Source organism: Coregonus lavaretus (assembly GCF_964263955.1).
Source record: "Coregonus lavaretus genome assembly, chromosome: 21".
NCBI classification, from domain to species: Eukaryota; Metazoa; Chordata; class Actinopteri; order Salmoniformes; family Salmonidae; genus Coregonus; species Coregonus lavaretus.
The window spans coordinates 41,773,476-41,782,014 of NC_140008.1; the positions used below are offsets into that span (position 1 = coordinate 41,773,476).

The 8,539-nt window shown below is 46.2% G+C and overlaps 1 pseudogene across 1 annotated transcript; it reads right to left on the minus strand.

Annotated features, from left to right (window-relative positions):
• Positions 1–809: 809 nt before the first annotated feature.
• On the minus strand, positions 810–6,424 carry LOC311149163 (interferon-induced protein with tetratricopeptide repeats 5-like; annotated as a pseudogene). Its single transcript has 2 exons — positions 6,407–6,424; positions 810–1,988 (listed from the first exon to the last, which is right to left on the minus strand). The product of its transcript is annotated as an interferon-induced protein with tetratricopeptide repeats 5-like (transcript).
• Between the last annotated feature and the right edge of the window lie 2,115 nt (positions 6,425–8,539).

Below are 8,539 nucleotides of genomic sequence, written 5' to 3' on the forward strand. Positions count from 1 at the left end.
CAATTATACAAATAAAACAGTGGTGGTAAAAGTAAAGATACCTTCATAGAAAATGACTCAAGTGAAAGTCACCCAGTAAAATACTACTTGGGTAAAAGTATTTGGTTTTAAATATACTTAAGTATCAAAAGTAAAAGGGAAAAACCTTTTCAAATTCCTTATATTAAGCAAACCAGATGGCACCATTTTTATTAACGGATAGCCAGGGGCACACTCCAACACTCAGACATTTACAAACGAAGCATTTGTGTTTAGTGAGTACGCCAGATCAGAGGCAGTAGGGATGACCAGGGATGTTCTCTTGATAAGTGTGTGAATTTGACCATTTTCCTGTCAATGTAACGAGTACTTTTGTGTCAGGAAAAATGTATGGAGTAAAAAGTACATTATCTTTAGGAATGTAGTGAAGTAGAAGTTGGCAAGAATATAAATAGTAAAGTACAGATACCCCCAAAAACTACTTAAGTAGTATTTTAAAGTATTTTTACTTAAGTACTTTACACCACTCTAAAAAAATAACTACTTTTGCCCCCGTTCCCCAGGAGAACAGTGTTGCGGTCATGAGGAATTATTTACCGTCTTCAATGAATACAATTCAATCAATCACATTTTATTTGCCTAGTGCTTTTAACAAAAAATATTTGTCATGAATTGCTTGACAGTAACCTGGCATAAAAAAGACCAAAGATAATCAACAAGACATACATTATGTCACCTTCAATTTGGTTAACCTCTGGTTAATTTTACTCCTTGCTCATTCTTATGCTAGAATAAATGTTTGCAAGAAATTCCTGAATTTCTGCGCATCTTCAATTTCTTCCCCCTTCTCTGATCTTCCTCAACATTGTTATACTCTTTCTACCATATTTGTTAGGATTTGGTATTTCTGCCGCCTTCCTGTGATAATCAACTGATCCATTGTAATCCTTAATGGAGGAATACAGGTATGTAGCGTATTGGTTGTAGAGTAACTGTAACTTGGATGGCTCCTGTACGCTGGCGAGTAATTCCACATAGATCTGAATGGCTATTTCCCTCCTGTCAATACTTAATTTTGCGTAGATGCTAGCAAGCTCCGGTTTGACCTTAATTGTCATTTCTGGGTAGAGTGTGACCACTTTCATATAGAGACGGATGGCTCTGTTGATCATGCTCTGCCTCAGACTGTCATCCTTAGACCGTCTGCCTCCTCCTTCTGAATTGATTTTCCATTTGTAGGACTTTGCTAGCCACTTTTTCATGTAGCGCGCATTTTGATGTCTTTCCAGAGCCTTGTGTGCAAGGTCAATAGCATCATCATGTGATAAATATTTCCTGTAAAAGCAAAGTAAGGGTCTAATACCATTATAGCAGCTAACAGGCTTCTTTAAAATTTGCTGCGCTAGCCATTGTGCTTCCTCTCTTCTCACCTGGCCACTCCTGCCAAGTCTTAACAGGTAGACACTTGCTACATTCAAGTTGTCTGGATCGTGTTCCTTGGCAAGTCTCAACTTCTCTAGAAACTCAGACTCCTTGCTTTTAGATAAGATAACTGAGTCTAGGGCCAAGATGTGGCTTGATTGCCACTCCTTTCTCCCAGGCTCCATCCTAATAGCCATTTGGAAGTACTCTATCATGTTCTGTCTTTTGTCCTGGCCAAAGTTCATGAGGGTCCAGGCTTTTTCAGCACATACCTCGGGGTGCAGTTTTCCCTGGGACGGCGAGGGGTAATCCCGTAGCAGTGCCTCAACCTTTGTCACAGACCCCTGGCTCTCGGCCTGGTTATCCAGGTGATAGTGCGCCCAGGCTGGGTTTCCATAGTGTCTGAAGGACTGTTTTTGTGAAAGGCCTCCTGCCTTATTACTGAGGCACTGAATGGCCGTGTCAGTGGAGCTCAGGGTGTGGTGTATGTAAGTCCACAAGTTGTACTTCTGACCCAGCCATGGATAGCGCTCGTCACTGCCAATGCCCTCCAGGGGATCTCTGAAACTGAGCAGCTTGTACAGTGGCTTGCGAAAGTATTCACCCCCCTTGGCAATTGTACTATTTTGTTGCCTTACAACCTGGAATTCAAATGGATTTTTGGGGGGGGTTGTATCATTTGATTTACACAACATGCCTACCACTTTGAAAATGCAAAATATTTTTTTGTGTGAAACAATACAAGAAATAAGACAAAAAAACTGAACGTGAGCGTGCATAACTATTCACCCCACCAAAGTCAATACTTTGTAGATTGCAGCTGCAAGTCTCTTGGGGTATGTCTCTATAAGCTTGGCACATCTAGCCACTGGGATTTTTGCCCATTCTTCAAGGCAAAACTGCTCCAGCTCCTTCAAGTTGGATGGGTTCCGCTGGTGTACAGCAATCTTTAAGTCAAACCACAGATTCTCAATTGGATTGAGGTCTGGGCTTTGACTAGGCCATTCCAAGACATTTAAATGTTTCCCCTTAAACCACTCAAGTGTTGCTTTAGCAGTATGCTTAGGGTCATTGTCCTGCTGGAAGGTGAACCTCCGTCCCAGTCTCAAATCTCTGGAAGACTGAAACAGGTTTCCCTCAAGAATTTCTGTGTATTTAGCGCCATCCATCAATCCTTCAATTCTGACCAGTTTACCAGTCATTGCTGATGAAAAACATCCCCACAGCATGATGCTGCCACCACCATGCTTCACTGTGGGGATGGTGTTCTCGGGGTGATGAGAGGTGTTGGGTTTGCACCAGACATAGCATTTTCCTTGATGGCCAAAAAGCTCAATTTTAGTCTCATCTGACCAGAGTACCTTCTTCCATATGTTTGGGGAGTCTCCCACATGCCTTTTGGCAAACACCAAATGTGTTTGCTTATTTTTTTCTTTAAGCAATGGCTTTTTTTCTGGCCACTCTTCCGTAAAGCCCAGCTCTGTGGAGTGTACGGCTTAAAGCGGTCCTATGGACAGATACTCCAATCTCCGCTGTGGAGCTTTGCAGCTAATTCAGGGTTATCTTTGGTCTCTTTGTTGCCTCTCTGATTAATAACCACTTTACAATATGTATTTTTTTTTATTTATTTTTTTTGGGGGGGGGGGTAATCCTATCCCATGTATTCCTTAAAGAGGTGGGGTTTCAAGTGTCTCAGGAAGGTGGTGAGTGACTCCGCTGTCCTGGCGTCGTGAGGTAGCTTGTTCCACCATTGGGGTGCCAGAGCAGCGAACAGTTTTGACTGGGCTGAGCGGGAACTGTGCTTCCGCAGAGGTAGGGGGGCCAGCAGGCCAGAGGTGGATGAACGCAATGCCCTCGTTTGGGTGTAGGGACTGATCAGAGCCTGAAGGTACGGAGGTGCCGTTCCCCTCACAGCTCCGTAGGCAAGCACCATGGTCTTGTAGCAGATGCGAGCTTCAACTGGAAGCCAGTGGAGTGTGCGGAGGAGCGGGGTGACGTGAGAGAACTTGGGAAGGTTGAACACCAGACGGGCTGCGGCATTCTGGATGAGTTGTAGGGGTTTAATGGCACAGGCAGGGAGCCCAGCCAACAGCGAGATGCAGTAATCCAGACGGGAGATGAAAAGTGCCTGGATTAGGACCTGTGCCGCTTCCTGTGTAAGGCAGGGTCATACTCTCCGAATGTTGTAGAGCATGAACCTACAGGATCGGGTCAACGCCTTGATGTTAGTGGAGAACGACAGGGTGTTGTCCAGGGTCACGCCAAGGCTCTTCGCACTCTGGGAGGAGGACACAACGGAGTTGTCAACCGTGATGGCGAGATCATGGAACGGGCAGTCCTTCCCCGGGAGGAAGAGCCGCTCCGTCTTGCCGAGGTTCAGCTTGAGGTGGTGATCCGTCATCCACACTGATATGTCTGCCAGACACGCAGAGATGCGATTCGCCACCTGGTTATCAGAAGGGGGAAAGGAGAAGATTAGTTGTGTGTCGTCTGCGTAGCAATGATAGGAGAGGCCATGTGAGGATATGACAGAGCCAAGTGACTTGGTGTATAGCGAGAATAGGAGAGGGCCTAGAACTGAGCCCTGGGGGACACCAGTGGTGAGAGGACGTGGTGCGGAGACAGATTCTCGCCACGCCACTTGGTAGGAGCGACCGGTCAGGTAGGACGCAATCCAAGAGTGAGCCGCGCCGGAGATGCCCAGCTCGGAGAGGGTGGAGAGGAGGATCTGATGGTTCATAGTATCAAAGGCAGCAGACAGGTCTAAAAGGACAAGAGCAGAGGAGAGAGAGTTAGCTTTATCAGTGCGGAGAGCCTCCGTGACACATAGAAGAGCAGTCTCAGTTGAATGACCAGTCTTGAATCCTGACTGGTTTGGATCAAGAAGCTCATTCTGAGAGAGATAGCAAGAGAGTTGGCTAAAGACGGCACGCTCAAGAGTTTTGGAGAGAAAAGAAAGAAGGTATACTGGTCTGTAGTTGTTGACATCAGAGGGATCGAGTGTTGGTTTTTTGAGAAGTGGTGCAACTCTCGCTCTCTTGAAGATGGAAGGGACATAGCCAGCGGTCAAGGATGAGTTGATGAGCGAGGTGAGGTAAGGGAGAAGGTCACCGGAGATGGTCTGGAGAAGAGAGGAGGGGATAGGATCAAGCGGGCAGGTTGTTGGGCGGCCGGCCGTCACAAGTCGCAAGATTTTATCTGGAGAGAGAGGGGAGAAAGAAGTCAAAGCATAGTTTAGGGCAGTGTGAGCAGGACCAGCAGTGTCATTTTACTTAACAAACGAGGATCGGATGTCGTCAACCTTCTTTTCAAAATGGTTGACGAAGTCATCCACAGAGAGGGAGGAAGGGGAGGAGGATTCAGCAGGCAGGAGAAGGTGGGAAAGAGCTTCCTAGGGTTAGAGGCAGATGCTTGAAATTTAGAGTGGTAGAAAGTGGCTTTAGCAGCAGAAACAGATGAAGAAAATGTAGAGAGGAGGGAGTGAAAAGATGCCAGGTCCGCAGGGAGTCTAGTTTTCCTCCATTTCCGCTCGGCTGCCCGGAGCCCTGTTCTGTGAGCTCGCAATGAGTCATCAAGCCACGGAGCAGGAGGGGAGGACCGAGCCGGCCGGGAGGATAGGGGACATAGAGAGTCAAAGGATGCAGAAAGGGAGGAGAGGAGGGTTGAGGAGGCAGAATCAGGAGATTGGAGGGAGAATGATTGAGCAGAGGGAAGAGATGATAGGATGGAAGAGGAGAGAGTAGCGGGAGAGAGAGAGCGAAGGTTGCGACGGCGCATTACCATCTGAGTAGGGGCAGAGTGAGTAGTGTTGGAGGAGAGCGAGAGAGAAAAGGATACAAAGTAGTGGTCGGAGACATGGAGGGGAGTTGCAGTGAGATTAGTAGAAGAACAGCATCTAGTAAAGATAAGGTCAAGCGTATTGCCTGCCTTGTGAGTAGGGGGGGACGGTGAGAGGGTGAGGTCAAAAGAGGAGAGGAGTGGAAAGAAGGAGGCAGAGAGAAATGAGTCAAAGGTAGACGTAGGGAGGTTGAAGTCACCCAGAACTGTGAGGGGTGAGCCATCCTCAGGAAAGGAACTTATCAAGGCGTCAAGCTCATTGATGAACTCTCCAAGGGAACCTGGAGGGCGATAAATGACAAGGATGTTAAGCTTGAATGGGCTAGTGACTGTGACAGCATGGAATTCAAATGAGGAGATAGACAGATGGGTCAGGGGAAAAAGAGAGAATGTCCACTTGGGAGAGATGAGGATTCCTGTGCCACCACCCCGCTGACCAGATGCTCTCGGGGTATGCGAGAACACATGGTCAGACGAGGAGAGAGCAGTAGGAGTAGCAGTGTTTTCAGTGGTAATCCATGTTTCCATCAGCGCCAAGAAGTCGAGGGACTGGAGGGTAGCATAGGCTGAGATGAACTCTGCCTTGTTGGCCGCAGAACGGCAGTTCCAGAGGCTGCCTGAGACCTGGAACTCCACGTGGGTGGTGGGTGCAGGGACCACCAGGTTAGAGAGGCAGCTGCCACACGGTGTGAGGCGTTTGTATAGCCTGTGCGGAGAGGAGAGAACAGGGATAGACAGAGGCATAGTTTACAGGCTACAGAAAATGGCTACAATAATGCAAAGGAGATCGGAATGAAATGAACTAAACATCTGGGAAAGGAGAGAGCGGGGCCTCCCTCACTTACGTTTCACTGAAACACCCAAATATAACTCTCCCAACTTCCACCTCAGAAACTATAATTGTTGTAAACTACAGCGGTTCAATGTTTTCTAGGAATAGACTAACTTAGTTTATTCAGCTAGCTAACTTGGTACTGTATTCTTCTGTGAAAATCCAGGGCACCTAGTCATATGACGCCACAGCCAACTAGCATGCCGGACTCCAACAACACGGTTTGGCACTAATACTCAGCCACAACAAACCACCAGTGTGTCAACACGCCAAGCAGATCATTCGTGTCCGTGTCTAACGTTGTGGGTTAGTCCCGACAGCTTGAGCGGGACTAACCCGCTCAATGAACTTCATGGTGCCACTTGCTTGGTGGTGCCCCTTGCTTAGCAGTGTTGCAGACTCTGGGGCCTTTCAGAACAGGTGTATATATACTGAGATCATGTGACAGATCATGTGACACTTAGATTGCACACAAGTGACTTTATTTAACTAATTATGTGACTTCTGAAGGTAATTGGTTGCACCAGCTCTTATTTAGGGGCTTCATAGCAAAGGGGGTGAAAACATACAGTGGGGAAAAAAAGTATTTAGTCAGCCACCAATTGTGCAAGTTCTCCCACTTAAAAAGATGAGAGAGGCCTGTAATTTTCATCATAGGTACACGTCAACTATGACAGACAAATTGAGAATTTATTTTCCAGAAAATCACATTGTAGGATTTTTTATGAATTTATTTGCAAATTATGGTGGAAAATAAGTATTTGGTCACCTACAAACAAGCAAGATTTCTGGCTCTCACAGACCTGTAACTTCTGCTTTAAGAGGCTCCTCTGTCCTCCACTCGTTACCTGTATTAATGGCACCTGTTTGAACTTGTTATCAGTATAAAAGACACCTGTCCACAACCTCAAACAGTCACACTCCAAACTCCACTATGGCCAAGACCAAAGAGCTGTCAATGGACACCAGAAACAAAATTGTAGACCTGCACCAGGCTGGGAAGACTGAATCTGCAATAGGTAAGCAGCTTGGTTTGAAGAAATCAACTGTGGGAGCAATTATTAGGAAATGGAAGACATACAAGACCACTGATAATCTCCCTCGATCTGGGGCTCCACGCAAGATCTCACCCCGTGGGGTCAAAATGATCACAAGAACGGTGAGCAAAAATCCCAGAACCACACGGGGGGACCTAGTGAATGACCTGCAGAGAGCTGGGACCAAAGTAACAAAGCCTACCATCAGTAACACACTACGCCGCCAGGGACTCAAATCCTGCAGTGCCAGACGTGTCCCCCTGCTTAAGCCAGTACATGTCCACGCCCGTCTGAAGTTTGCTAGAGTGCATTTGGATGATCCAGAAGAGGATTGGGAGAATGTCATAATGTCAGATGAAACCAAAATAAAACTTTTTGGTAAAAACTCAACTTGTCATGTTTGGAGGACAAAGAATGCTGAGTTGCTTCCAAAGAACACCATACCTACTGTGAAGCATGGGGGTGGAAACATCATGCTTTGGGGCTGTTTTTCTGCAAAGGGACCAGGACGACTGATCCGTGTAAAGGAAAGAATGAATGGGGCCATGTATCGTGAGATTTTGAGTGAAAACCTCCTTCCATCAGCAAGGGCATTGAAGATGAAACGTGGCTGGGTCTTTCAGCATGACAATGATCCCAAACACACCGCCCGGGCAACGAAGGAGTGGCTTCGTAAGAAGCATTTCAAGGTCCTGGAGTGGCCTAGCCAGTCTCCAGATCTCACCCCCATAGAACATTTTTGGAGGGAGTTGAAAGTCCGTGTTGCCCAGCGACAGCCCCAAAACATCACTGCTCTAGAGGAGATCTGCATGGAGGAATGGGCCAAAATACCAGCAACAGTGTGTGAAAACCTTGTGAAGACTTACAGAAAACGTTTGACCTGTGTCATTGCCAACAAAGGGTATATAACAAAGTATTGAGAAACTTTTGTTATTGACCAAATACTTATTTTCCACCATAATTTGCAAATACATTCATTAAAAATCCTACAATGTGATTTTCTGGATTTTTTTCTTCTCATTTTGTCTGTCATAGTTGACATGTACCTATGATGAAAATTACAGGCCTCTCTCATCTTTTTAAGTGGGAGAACTTGCACAATTGGTGGCTGACTAAATACTTTTTTTCCCCACTGTACATAGACGTACAGAGGCCCATTATCAGCAACCATCAGTCCTGTGTTCCAATGGCACGTTGTGTTTGCTAATCCAAGTTTATCATTTTAAAAGGCTAATTGATCATTAGAAAACCCTTTTGCAATTATGTTAGCACAGCTGAAAACTGTTGTGCTGATTAAATAAGCAATAAAACTAGCCTTCTTGAGACTAGTTGAGTATCTGGAGCATCAGCAATTGTGGGTTCGATTACAGGCTCAAAATGGCCAGAATCAAAGACTTTCCTCTGAAACACGTCAGTCTATTCTTGTTCTGAG